Source organism: Camelus dromedarius, chromosome 2, assembly GCF_036321535.1.
Source record: "Camelus dromedarius isolate mCamDro1 chromosome 2, mCamDro1.pat, whole genome shotgun sequence".
NCBI classification, from domain to species: Eukaryota; Metazoa; Chordata; class Mammalia; order Artiodactyla; family Camelidae; genus Camelus; species Camelus dromedarius.
The window spans coordinates 6,336,147-6,350,188 of record NC_087437.1 but is presented as its reverse complement, the minus strand read 5'-3'; the positions used below and the strand labels follow the sequence as shown (position 1 = coordinate 6,350,188).

The window sequence follows — 14,042 nt, the reverse complement described above, 5'->3', positions numbered from 1 at the left end:
CAGTGATTTCAATAGCAAAAGAAAAATACAGGATGGGAAAAATTCTCAAAGCCTGAAAGAAAATCTGTAAGAATAAAAATCTTGAATGATTTTGATCAGCTGTTGTGTATGCCCACCACAGCAGTTGGCTCAATCAATTTTATGTTTTGGGACGGTTTTATTAAAATGAGCTGCTGCTTTCAGTAAATCATTGAGAAAGATGCTGGCTTTATATGTCTTTTTTGGGTGGAGGCATGGCGATAACAGTTTCTATTTGCAGCCTTGTAATCACTAAAAGTGGAGACAATTCCTGAGCACCATAGATGTCAAGGCGTTTTTGTGTCATTGGTGTGGGCATTTGGAAATAGAAATAGAATGGGGATTTAGATTAAAAAGTGATTTTGTATAAATGCATGTACTTTTATGGCTATCTGCTGGAAACTGCCATTTCTAAAGAAAAATAATTGGTAGCAGATGATAATGATTTTAGTGTCTTCTTTTTATTGTACACAGTTTCTATTTTTATAAATGAATGAAAGCTTGTTTTCGTTTGGGAGAATTAGACCTGTGAAAAGCAGTTTGAAAGAAAGCTTTTGGATACTTACAAGTTAGGGGCCTCTCTTTTGTCGTAAAGTGCCCAATACTCACCCAAAATGAAGCCCCTACTTCAACAGCACTGATGCTACCTGAGAGCTTGCTAGAAATACAGAATATTGGGCTAACCCCACTCCCGACTATATCAGAATCTGCATTTTAATCAAAGTTCCCTGGTGATTTGTATCCACATTAAAATTTGAGAAGCACTGTTATAATGGCTTCTCACTGGCTCTGTATGTGTGTGTTTCAGTTGTGGGGTGCCAGTTGGAATTTGTCATCTGCAGTTCAGGAGCCGGAGGAGGCATTAGGAAGTTCACATCAGAATTTTACAGGGGCCCCGAAGTAGAAAAGTATTTGATCTGGAACTCACAGAGTTTTGGTCATTAAGTAATTACAATTGGAATCAGTAACTACTCTGTACTATACGTGGGATGCTTCACATGACTGCTAATGGTAAGCAGTTGGTTTCTCTTGGTTTTTAATTGTCTCATCAAGTTCACGATATTCTGATGTTTTCTCTCAGTAATAGTGTAGTCAGCATTTCCAAAGTATATTCTATGGTACGTATTTTGCGGGACATGCTCTGAGTATAATGAGTGCCTGGAAGGAAGTGGATAGCACTGTACACTTGGCTCCTCTCTAGCAGAATCGCAGTGTACATTGGTCTGTGTTAAAAGATCAGAGAACTTAGCGTAACCTAATTCAATTTAGCATTTTCCAAATTTACTTGACCATAGCATCCAGCATCCTTGTGTTTTCATTTTTTTAACACAACCATTATTATCTTTTCTTTTAGCATATGCACACTCTGGCTTCTTTCCAGTATTTGTTTTTCTTAATCAAAATAAGAGATGAAGTAAACTTTTGAAATTCTCATGATGTTATGCCACATAAAACACACTTTCCAATATTGTTATTTAAGTGCAAAAGATACCGGTACAGCCGTTGTGTACTGAAGGAATTGAGTGTGGCAGACATTTCCAGAGCTGAAATTGAGACAGCATCTTTTAGAAAGTGAATGTTGACTAGATCCCAGTCAAATTTGGTGGCAAATGGTAGGAAGGAAATTGAGTGTTCCCAGTGTTGGCAAGAATGAGGGAACCCAAGAGCGATGAAGCAAGTTAAACATTTCAGTACAATGAGTGGGAACTGAAATCCCTAAATAAAGTAGGCTCTACACTTGACCTCGGGCATATAATAGTGAGAAAGATACAGGTCTGCCCTCTAGGTGCTTATTGGAATGTAGTATATCCCAGTAAATGGATGAGAGCTAAAATCCAGAACATTGGATTTTCCCAAGGGATCTGTAAAAAGTTAACTTGGCCAGTGCACTGTGTGCTGGAGAGCCAGCGACAGGATGCAGCTGTAGCGACTGGGGCCTGCAGCTGGGGGAACGGGAAAGACAGGAGAGAATTTCAGAAGGTAACAGGGCAGACCAAACCACCTTGGACATCTTAGAGCTAAAGGTGACGGTGAATCTAACCCCCCAAATGCAGTGCATTGTGATAGTTAAAATCAGCACTGACTCTGGAGTAAGACGAACTGGGCTCTCCTCCTCATTTCTTCACATCATGAGGCCTCACCCTCTTCACCTGTAACATAGGAATAACATGGCAGGAAAACTAGTAAGTGTCTGGTTTAAAAATACTTAAGAATAATTTCAAACTTATGGAAGAGTTGTAACAGTAAGAATAGTATAATCTTTACCCAGATTCACCTACTGTTAACATTTTACCTTGTTTATCACGCAGGTGCTTCCCATCCCTTCCTCTCTCAGCACACGCGCACATGCACTCTCTCTCAATTATTTTTCCTGAATGGTTTGAACAGAGATTGCATTTATGTCTGAAAGTATGTCAGTGTATATTTCCTAATAGGGATGCTTTCTTCCATAACTATAGTACAATCATCAGGTTCAGTAAATTTAATACTAGTATTTAATCTATCATCCATATTCCAAATTTGTCATATATCCCAGCAATATTCCTATGTAAGCATCTTTTTCCCTTCGATGAGAATCCAGTCTAGGACCAAGGATGGTATTTAGTTGCCATGTCTCTTATGCCTTCTTTAATTTCAGATGGTTATATAGCCTTTCTTTGTGTTTTATGACATTGACATTTTTGAGTGATACAGTCCTTCATTTGTCTGTCTGTCTGTTTATCTGTCACTCCTCATTTGGGATTGTCTGCTGTTTCCTCATGATTAGATTCAGGTTATTTATTCCAAACAGAATACCTTATGAATGATGTTGTAGCCTTCTCAGGATAGCACACCTGCAGCAACGTTGGTAATGTTAATTTTGATCATTCAGCCAGAGTGTTATCAGATTCTCCACTGAAGAGTTAAAAGTGTTTTTTTTTTCTTCCCCTTGTAACTATAATAAGCAGTCAGTGGGGAAACACTTGAAGATCATGCAAATACCCTGCTCAGCATCAAAATTTTCACCTAGATTTAGCATCTATTGATGATTCTTGCCTGGCACAGTTTTTTTTTTAAAATAATGACTGCAAACTGCTGACGTTCCAATTCCAGCCCTCCTTCCAGTTAGCATCAGCATTCTACTCTAAGCAGAAACCATTCTGATTGACTGATTGATTGATTCACTTACTTAATCATTCACTCATTTATCTTGGTATGAGCTCAAGGATATCTGCTCTTTTCAATGGTTTATCATTCTTTATTCAATTATTTGGGTGCCCAGATTGTCCAGGTTTGGTTAGTAGAAAGTGCAGGCATTCCCCCATCACATTTTTGAGTGCCTCCTTACTTTCTGGCAAAGCAAGATGTCACAGACTTACCTCTGATGTGTTCTACCCCTGTGGCTCTTGTCAACCATTTCTCTGAAGAGCTTGGATTGTCTTAACTGGAGGACCAAGCTCTGAGCACTAGTGTTCTGATTGCTTGTGGACTGCACTCATTGCTGTGGGTTTAGGCTTTTTAGAGGAGAGATCTAGGAAGCATAGGCATATGTATATGTACATTTATATTGATACATGCATATAAAACACAGACATTCATACTGATAGACATATATGTACACATTTTAGAGATCTTTATTCATACCGCTATCTTTAGTTCTAATCCATCTCCTGAGGGTTCTTGCTGGTTTTCCACTTTTCCATATTTATACATCCCTTCTTTCACAGGAAGAACACATTAACTTATTAACTTATTTGTACAACTCAATAATAGATGTAAAATATTTCAGAATTGGTTTATTATAGCAGTGAAACAAACAAGTTTACTAGAAAGAGTTCAAGATTTGTTTGCAGTTCTCCCTCCTTGCCCCTGTGAGTACATATAATCAGTGCTGTCCTCATAATTAACTTGGATTTCTTCTTTCTTTTTTATCACTTAAGTGTGGATATGGTATTAATTTGAAATATAACAATTGAGTTCACTCATTTTAGTTTTCTTTCAGCTTCATGTCCTTGTTGATTTAATTTTTTGAATATATAAAAAATTATTTACTTTTCCAAAAAATAAAATGGGATGAAAACATCCATCCATGTCCCTCATTTACTCCATCCTTTATAGGTAACCAACTTTACTGTTTTTTAATTCATCCTTCCTTTTATAAAGATAAGCAGAAAATTTTTCCTGCATTTTTTCTTATTTCCCCTTTCTTACTAAATGTAGCATACAATATATGTTCTTCTGCAATTTTTTATTTATCAGTACCTCTTGGAGATCACTTCACATCAGTTTACAGAGATTTCTCATTCATTTTTACAAATGCTTACTACTTTATCTTGTGTATGTACCATTCAACCAGTCTCTTATGCATGGGTATTGAAAAAGTTCCCAATATTTTGCCATTACAAATAATGCTGTGCCAAGTATCGTCGTGTTTATGTATTTTCCTAATGTTGCCGGTTTATCCTCAGGGTAACCTCCTGGAAGTGGGCGCACTACTTCAAAGAGTAAATGCTTATGTAGTTTTATTGGATATTGCCCAGGTTGCTTGTGTGTGGTTGTACCATTTTGCATTTCCACTAGTAATGTCTGGGAGGACCTGTTTCCCTACAGCCTTGCCAACAGAGCATACTGTAGAACTTTTGAATTTTCCGCAGTCTGATAAATGAGAAATGGTGTCTCAGTGTACATTTAATTTCCATTTCATCTTACTATGAGTGGAGTTGAATGTCTTTTCATATGTTTAAAAGCCACTTTCGATAGGATGTTTGATCTTTTTGAAAGTTGTTTGTAGTGATATTAGCTATTTATCAGTGATGTATACTGCAAATATCTTCTCCAATTTATCATCTCTCTTTTGATTTTGCTTGTGGTATTTTTTCTGTCATGTAAAAGTTTTGTGTTTGTATTTTAGTTCTAGTTAGAAAGACTTTTATAAATTCCTAGCTTATAGGAGGAACTCAGCTTTTTAGAAAAGTACTTGTGTAGTTTCATTTCTTTTTTTTCATTTAAATCTCTGATCCATTTAGAGTTTATTTTTGTGTGTGGTGTGAGGAACAGATCAGATTTTTATCCCCCCCGCCAATGTCTATCCAATTGCTAAAAAGACCATTCTTGTTTTTTTTTTTTAATTGAAGAATAGTTGGTTTACAATGTTGTATTAATTTCTAGTGTACAGCGTAGTGATTCAGTTATACATACATATATTCCTTTTCATGTTCTTTTTCATTACAGGTTATTGTAAGATATTGAATATCATTCCCTGTGCTATGCAGTAGGACCTGGTTTATCTATTTTACGTATAGTAGTTGGTATCTGATAATCCCACTTTATCTTTCCACCTCCCATTTCCCACCTTTCCCCCCACCCCTGGCCTGGTAACCATAAGTTTGTTTTCTATGCCTGTGAGTCTGTTTTGTAAATAAATTCATTTGTGTCTTTTTTTTTTCTTTAAGATTACACATATAAATGATATCATACAGTATTTTTCTTTCTCTTTCTGGATTACTTCACTTAGTATGACAATCTCCAGGTCCATTCATGTTGCTGCAAATGGCATTTTATTCTTTTTTATGGCTGAGTAGTATTCCATTCTGTATATATACCACAACTTCTTTATCCAATCATCTGTTGATGGACATTTAGGTTGTTTCCATGTCTTAGCTATATTAAATAGTGCTGCTATGAACACTGGGATGCATGTATCAATGATAAAAAAAGACTATTCTTGTACCAGTGTTCTGGGATGTCACCTTTATCATGGCTCAGTCTATTTTTGGACTTTCTGTTCTGTCTCATTGGTCTGTCTGTTCACCCAGCAGCACCATGCTGGCTTAATTGTAGAGGCCTTGTCATATGTTTTATTGTCTAGTATCTTTTAATGAGAGCTCCTCCCCCCCAATATCTATTTCTTTTTAACGTTTTCTAGCTTTACCTGAGCTTTTCCACTTGAACTTGAAAAACAAATTGTCGAACCCAGTTAAATCTGTAAATTTTTGACATATTGATGTTGAGACATCCTAACCAAGGACAACTAGTTTCTTTTCAAGGCCTACTTTTGTGTGTTTGAAAAGTGTTTATTCTTCTTCATGTAGGTTTTGTATATTTCTGTCTGTTTCTAAGTATTTAATATTTTTATTACTGTTTTAAATGAGACTTCCTCATTATATATCCTATCTTTTTTTTGTATATGTGAGTGTTACTGATTTTTTTTGCATGTTTATTTTATATACTGCTACCATGCTGAATTCTTCTATTTTTTTAAGTTTCATCATTGATTTTCTAGGACTTTCCATGTCATCTGCATCAAGTCATCTGCAAATAGTTTTCTTTCTTTTTTTTTTTTTTTTTGTACAATTCTAGTGGTTTGATTTTAATGACTAATATGTGCAGAAAAAAGTAACAGAGGTCATAGTGGGCATTCTTGCCTTATTCCTGACTTTAGTAGGGATGAATGGTGTTACATTGAGAACTATCAGTGGAAGGAAAGAGAACTGCATGAGCTACTGCACTGTTCAAAGGGCTTCAGAGGCACTCGGAGCACTTACGTGTGTATTTATGTGCACTGTCATGTATCATTGTCTATTATAGCTCTCTTCCCTTTCACAGCCAAAGTTTTTGAAGGAGTTGTCCCTACCTGACCAACTGTTCCCTTTCACTTCCTCACCTCTCACTTTCACTCCTCAAACAATTCCAGTGGTTTCTCCATTGTCCAAACTAAAGCCACCTTCAAGACTTTATGTTACTAAGTGTAACGGGGCGTTTCCCCCCATCTTTGTCTTACTTTATTACTCTTCCTCTTAGTAGCATTCAGCGTTGCAGACCATGCCTTCTTCTAAACATGCTTGCCCCCTCAGCTTCTGTAAAGTCGCATTCTTCTATTGTTCCCTGTCAGTCTTCTGGTTCTTCCTTCTCTACTTGGCTTCTAATGGCATGTTCTAGGCCTCTTTTAAAGGTTCTATTCTATCTTCTTTTTGAACTTTATGTATATTAGCTTTCTAAGCAAACATATGAGCTAAATTATCATTACAGTTATAGATAACTATTATAGTTACTCTGAGAGTAACATCTCTAGTTTACACCTGTCTTCTGAGATCAAGATCTGCATGTCCACCTGACATGGTGTCCATTTCCACTTTGAATCTTCACAAGCATTTCACAATATAAGTTTTAACCCCCCTCCTCAAATGCTTCCGATTTTATTTGACTGGGATCATTATATGTCTCATTGTAGAAGCTGGAAATCTGAGCATCTTCCTTGGTTCTTTTTCATTCATCATGTTTATCCACTGCATTATCAGGTTGTGTTGATTATCTCTCCACTCTCTAGTTCCCTCTAGCCCAAAGGAAAGGGAGACCCTGTCAACCAGAAGAAGCATCATGGGTAAAAGATAGAGACGCTATATTTGGTAGAAAAAAAATAGAGAGAGGGAGAAGAAGAGGGAAAGAGAGAATATATAAAGTGGAGACATACAAGTAAGATTAGAAGTAACCTAACAGCTACATTGTCAAGGTTACTGATTGCAAGAATAAAGAATATGAGTGGCCACTGGATGCTCATAGGTAAGTGAGATGATCAGATTACTTTTGCAGCACTTAGTAAGATTGGGGGAAAAAAGGGAAGGGACTGCAGATGGGAGGCTAGTTAGGAAGCTAGCAGTTTTAGCAGCTTTGTTAAGAGGTATTAAGTGCTTATTTTAGGACATGACATTGGAGAATGAAAAGAGACAAATTTGATTGATACCACAGTGTTATTCCGTAAGATTTGAAAACAAAGTGGATCTGAAGGTACAAAAGAGAATTATTAAAGACTCCAAGATATCCTTACAAAGTGAAGCAGGTGGAATAGAAAGTTTTGGAGAAAGTTACCAAGTTCTGCATTTGATATATTGTGTCTAAGGTGCTGATGTGGATGATCAGGTGGACACACTTAAGGATGACTGGACTTGGTAAGGAGGTTTCTTCTTCAGGCTGGCTCCATCCGATAGGTAGTGACTGTCCAGAGCAGCTTTGAGAAGTCATTTGAGGCATCATCCAACCAACTGGCAGCGTCTACTTTGGGTGTTATGTACATGCCAGCTGTGGTCTTAGTTTTTGAGATCCAGGCCAGGCCTAGAGACATACATGAGGACAGAAAGTGATAGTTGCAGGCATGGCATGAAATTTGAATGAGATTGCTAAGCCACAAAAAGGAAGATGGATGAAATGAGAAAGGACTCAGCCAAAGGAAGATCTTGGAGAACCCCCTGTATGTTAGTAAGGCGGCAGCATCAGAAAAGGCTCAGAAATGAATGGGTCTACTGCTGGGGAAAAAAATTATAGAAACAGAGGAAAGAGAATTATAGGAAGGAGATCTTGGATACTAAGACTGCAGAGAATGAAGGAGTATAAAGACGTGGGAAAGGACATTACAGTTGGCATTTGAGAGGACAATTTCAGTAATTTGAAAAGGGCAGGAGTTATTAAAAAAAGAGATTTGGACTTTTGTAAAGATAATGTTGAAGAAAAATGTCCCATAATCAAAGTGGGAAGAGTTTTTGAAAAGTTAAATAGGCAAATAATGCTAATATTTTGCTAAACTTTGAAAAAGTTTGTAAAATGTGAAATAAGTGACAATTTACAAAATCAGTCATGGATTGGAAACCAAATTAGCAATAGGAAATGAAAAGTAAGGTGAGTAGGCCCTTTTAAATGGAATGGTATCTGTAAATGGTGGGAACCCTCTGGAAGCACGTAGTGAAACATTTCAGATTTTCACACGATACTCAGATGTGGGAAGCAAAATGCCGGGAAAACAAATGGTGAGGAATGAGTGCAGAAGTATCCCGAAGGCTGCGTGGTGGGCAGGGACCTGGCAAAGAGCTCTCATTTTCGACAGCATCAAAGTGATATTTTAAGTAAATTGGACTATTTTACTAAGAATAATGAGTTGTGACTGATTTATTCTGATATGGGAAAGAAATAGGATCTATTGGAAATATTTCAGAGTATACCTAGAAATACTGGCCTACTCTGATGATCTGGCCACAAATGGCAACTAAAAGAATATTTTAATTAGAGCAGCAATTTGATATAGGTCTAGAAAGTGATGAAAATGCAACCTATCTGAGAAAGGAGGTATGTTACCCCGTTGTTACCAAATGTTAGGGCTTACCACTCTTGTAGTTCTGGTTGGTGACTCTTAATGAAGACTTAACCCAACTGCGGAAGACACAGAAAGGGAAAGAGAATCATGAATTAGGGAAACTAAACATATTAAATCAAAATCTGAAACCTTATTATGTATCCACCAAACTTCCAGAATATTCTCTTATTAAATCTAATAAAATGTCTGTTGATCTTGATGTCTTGACTGTTGTAACTGAAAAAATTACAACTTTGTTTCTTCCCTTCTTTATGCCTTTCATTTTTTATCTTACTGTGCTGTCTCGGAAGTTTTAGTACAACCTCTAGTAAAAGTGGTGTTAGTGGGCATCTGTGTCTTACTCTTTTTTAAAGGGCAATGCTTCTGATGTGTTACCATTATGTATGATGTTTGCTGTGGATTTTTGAAAGATGCATTTTACTCACTTAATCACTTTAAGGTAGTTTTCTTGTTTTCTGGTTAAAATGTGATTTTGATTTAAAAACCATGAATGGCACTGAATATTATCAAAATGTTTTCTTTTTCTGACTCTATGGCAATAGATGCTATAGTTTTGCTCCTAGTGGGTCGCATAACAGGCAACTGTTATTTTTGAATCTTTATTTTTATTTTCTGTAAATAAAATAAATTTTTAATCTTCTGTATTTTTATTTTCTCCTCTTTCTTATTATGTTGCACAGTGTAGTCAGAGTTGGAATTTCCTGTTTTATCTGAAGCTGTTGGTGTGTATTGGGATCCTTCTTTTGGGGGTCATGATATGATTTAGTAGTTTTGGGTTATTTGTCATTGTTGTTGAGTATAGAAATTAATGTTTGTCAAAGTGTATGTTTGGATTTTAACGAAAACATTTTTAAAATGTATGAGCTGAACCCTTATAAAGGTTTACTGTTTTAAAGAGCTATGTTTAACTTTTCTCTTCTGAAGGACATTCTCTCATATTTAATTGTATTAAATTAAACATTTCTTAAGCTAATTATTTTAATTTCATTCTGTTTTCCAAACATTATGATATAAACTTTTCCATAAAATAGTAAAAGAAAGCCTTCAGTAAACTTCATAAACAAAGAGATTGTTAGTCTGTTCTGCAAGAATTGAGCAGTCATTTTTCTGCTTGACTCCGGTACGTCCTGAATCCTGGGATTGTGGTGCTGACTGTAGCTCTTCAGAAGTCAGCAAACAGGGGAGTCAGAGGGTCAGCTGTGAATTTGCAAATGTGCTCTACCTCTCTCTCCCTTTCAGCTCAACTTTGGTTTCTTTTCCTTCACAACCTCTGATAACTGCAGGTTTCAAATATAAAAAATAAAACATATATAGTTAGGTTCAGTTATATTAAGTTATTAATTAGAATGAGTACAGAAAGTGGATAATGTGGATTCAAATTTATAGAGAATTTCAAGTAAAAGTGTAGGTCATAATGAAGGAAGGCTGTAAGTCCCCACACATTCATTATGTAAAATTTTAAAATGAATTAAATTTGCATTCCATTTTTATTCACTACTATATACAGAAATTTTTAGAGTGCACACTAGATGTTATTGAGAAAATATTTTAAGTTGCAGTTTGTACGAATGGGTTATAACAATCTCAGACTAATGATAGTCGTTTAAATTTCTTGCAAATAACGACAGTGTAAAAAATTATTACTTTTTAAATAGTTACCTGGCTTTTTAGATCACTTCTCTTCTGTAGGATATTATCTGTGTATTACTTTCCAAAAGATATTCTGGAAGATACCTGATTTTAATCTAATAGCTATAGCAGTTTTTGCATGGTTAATCATTCTCCTCAGTAGAATTAAATTTACTGTTGGAGAGGAATTTGGTTAAGCCATTTCTTCTCAGTCTTCTCTTTCTTACTGTGTTGCACAGTGTAGTCAGAATTGGAATTTCCTGTTTTATCTGAAGCTGTTGGTGTACATTGGGATCCTTTTTTGGGGATCATGATATGATTTAGTAGTTTGGGGTTATTTGTTGTTGTTGAGTATAGAAGTTACCTGTTTGTCAAAGTGTATGTTTGGACTTTAACAAAAAGATTTTTAAAATGTGTGAGCTGAACCCTTATAATGGTTTACTGTTGTAAAGTGCTATGTTTAACTTTTCTCTTCTGAAGGACATTCTTTCATAGTTAATTATTCAACATTTCTTATGCTAATATTTTAGTTTCATTTGTATATTCCAAAAATTATGATATAAAAATTCCCACAAAATAATTTCTAACTGTAATTTTCCATATTAAACTTCTGTATCAGTCCTTTATCTTACATTACCATTATTTATAATGTTCTCATGGCCCATATATTAGAGATAACTAAAGATTTGAGTAAAATAATAAAATAAAAATATTTGAGGGAAATTAAACTCTACTAAGAAGCTTATGATTGACTCTGAGGGGAAGGAGCAGAGAGGTGGGCACTAGGGTAGTGATGGAATAAGAGACCTATTTTTCTTGTGTTCTAGTCTATCATAGTTTAGAAGAGAGAGACTAGCAAGATAAATGTGCCTGGCACTACGGAGCAGGCTGGTATGATTTATCATTTTCTTTCAGAATATAATACAGTAGTCACAATAATTTGGTGAATGATCTTCGTCTTTGTGTGGAAAAGTCTATTCAGTATCATGGAAACATCTATTATTACACACGGCATAAACAGAATTTCTGTATTGCATTATTAGATGTTAACAAAGCCCCCCTTCTTTTTTTTCCCTTTTTTTTTTTTTTGCTTAACTCACAGAAACCTCATGAGATTGTCTGTTGCAATTGAGCATGTTAATATATACATGTTAATATTTACCATTATGCCTCCCTGAAATAATACACACTCTATTGATCTGTAAATCATAGGAGTTGATAAAATGAACCCTTATGTTTGCTGAACTTTGTTTTCCTACATGGTCAGATTTTCTGGTTACTAAAAGACTGTCCTTATTCCTTTGAAAAATACTTGGTCTGTTTTCTGTGCCTAAATTTCTTCTTCTGATCATAATTTAACCTTTGTGGGATAATTAAAATGGTATTGTAGGTTGAGAAAAATCAAAGCTCTGTTGAGCAGAATTCTAGTTGCTAAAAGCTAGGTAAATTAGAAATTTTTAGTGTATGTAATTCATTTCTGCAAAGACCTGAAGTCCTGAAAATTTTGGGATTTTCTTATGTTCATTGTCCTCAGACTGTTGTAAATTTGCTTATGTATGTTTGAATTGCGTGGTTTTGTAAAAGTATATAATGTTATGTTACTAATATTTATTGTAGTTTAAGAGCTTGACTCTAAAAAAATTAGTTAATAATCGCTCATTCATGCAAAGACACACTGAGATTGTTAATTATATGAAGCTGGGAAGACCAGTCCATTGGAAATGCAGCTCAGCTGCTTTGCGAAAAGGTTTTGCTCTGATGAGAGGTTTTTGTTTAAGAAGAAAGATTAGCCCTGAAGAGAACTGTACCAGTCTATAGATGGATGTTTTGGGCACGTGGAAGCCTCAGTTGAATTCAGAATATCATGGCTTAGCAAATTGATAAAGTTATGTTAAATGATTTCTAGGTACCAGATATTGGATCCTAGAAATAGAGCTCCAAATAGATTAAGCTGCTAAGGGTCAGAATAGAGGAATCACAGTTAAAAAAAAAAAATACACCACAATATTTTTTGAACTTAGTCTTTATTTTTAAAAATTCTCATACTTGAGAATTAAAATCTATTTACTAAAAATAATTTATATGTAACATAATGTATACATGATTGAACCTTATTACCACAGCGCTTTGTTTTCTGGTCAACATTATTCCTCTGAGAGCTAGAAGAAGTGGCTTAATCTAAAACTTACTGCCCCTTTTAAACTTATTCTGACTGAGAAACTCTGTTAGGTGTCAAAACAAGTCTAGCCCTCTGGCAATAGTGACAAGTTCTTCATAAGGAAATTCTGGAATTGCCTTTAGAAAGTACTTTAATGATCTCTTCGGAACCCTTTCCAATTGGTTATGTCAACTTTGGGAGTGGGGTAGGGTGGGCCAGGTCTGAATTTTCTGGAAGATTTGCTATCGTATATTCTTAGTATAGTACTTTTCTGGGATTTATGTATATTCATCTCATATTTATATTGAGACTAAGGGTGTATTTTGGCTTTGTCTGGCCACCTGCACAGTGGGTTTAGGGATATTTGAGAAGGAATACCATTTAAAAAGTCTGATTCTCAAATGTATATGTACTTATGGTCTGTCAAGGATAACATGTTAAAAAGTGTCTGGGAATTAGTTGTTTAGAAAGTTTAATATTAAAGTAATGCCTGTCACATTGACTGAAGCCCAGAGCTTGGCTAAGTACATTTTCAGAGAGCTTTTTTGTAGTACTGATTCCAAGAGATGATGTATTTTGGAGTGAAAATCAGTGAGAAAAATGGATGTCTGAGTTCCATGAGGCACAGATTTCTGTGTTTGTGTCCCCCTGATTATAGGGGACACAAACCTCACTCTCAGTGGTAGGTTTCCAAGGCACTGCAATGAGATGTAGAGATAAAGGAGTCGTGTTAATTCACCACATGATTTTGACTTACATTATTCATAGATAAACTTGAAGGCCTTATGATGATGTGTGAAGGCTATGGCTTGTGGAGTGTCACAGATCTGAGTTTAAATACCATCTATTAACTGTGCGATATTAAATACATTTGCTTACCAGTGCATACATTTTTTCACCTGTATGAGAGAGAATACTAACAAGATGTTTGCACAGAGCTGTTATGAGAATTAAATACAATGACATTTTCTAAAACAGAGAAGAGTCTTTGAGGACATCCTCTTCCCACCTTGACACCCAGCCCAGGTAACCTGGGCTGAGAAATTAATATCATTAGACATTGCTCAGAAGGGCAGGTTTTAGTATACAAGCACATTTTACATATTGGTAGTCTTT

General features: G+C 35.6%; 1 protein-coding gene across 7 annotated transcripts in view; it reads left to right on the top strand.

Annotated features, from left to right (window-relative positions):
- The window catches only part of TBC1D5 (TBC1 domain family member 5), a 498,316-nt gene that overhangs the window by 100,175 nt on the left and 384,099 nt on the right, over positions 1-14,042 (top strand). The window lies entirely within an intron of this gene.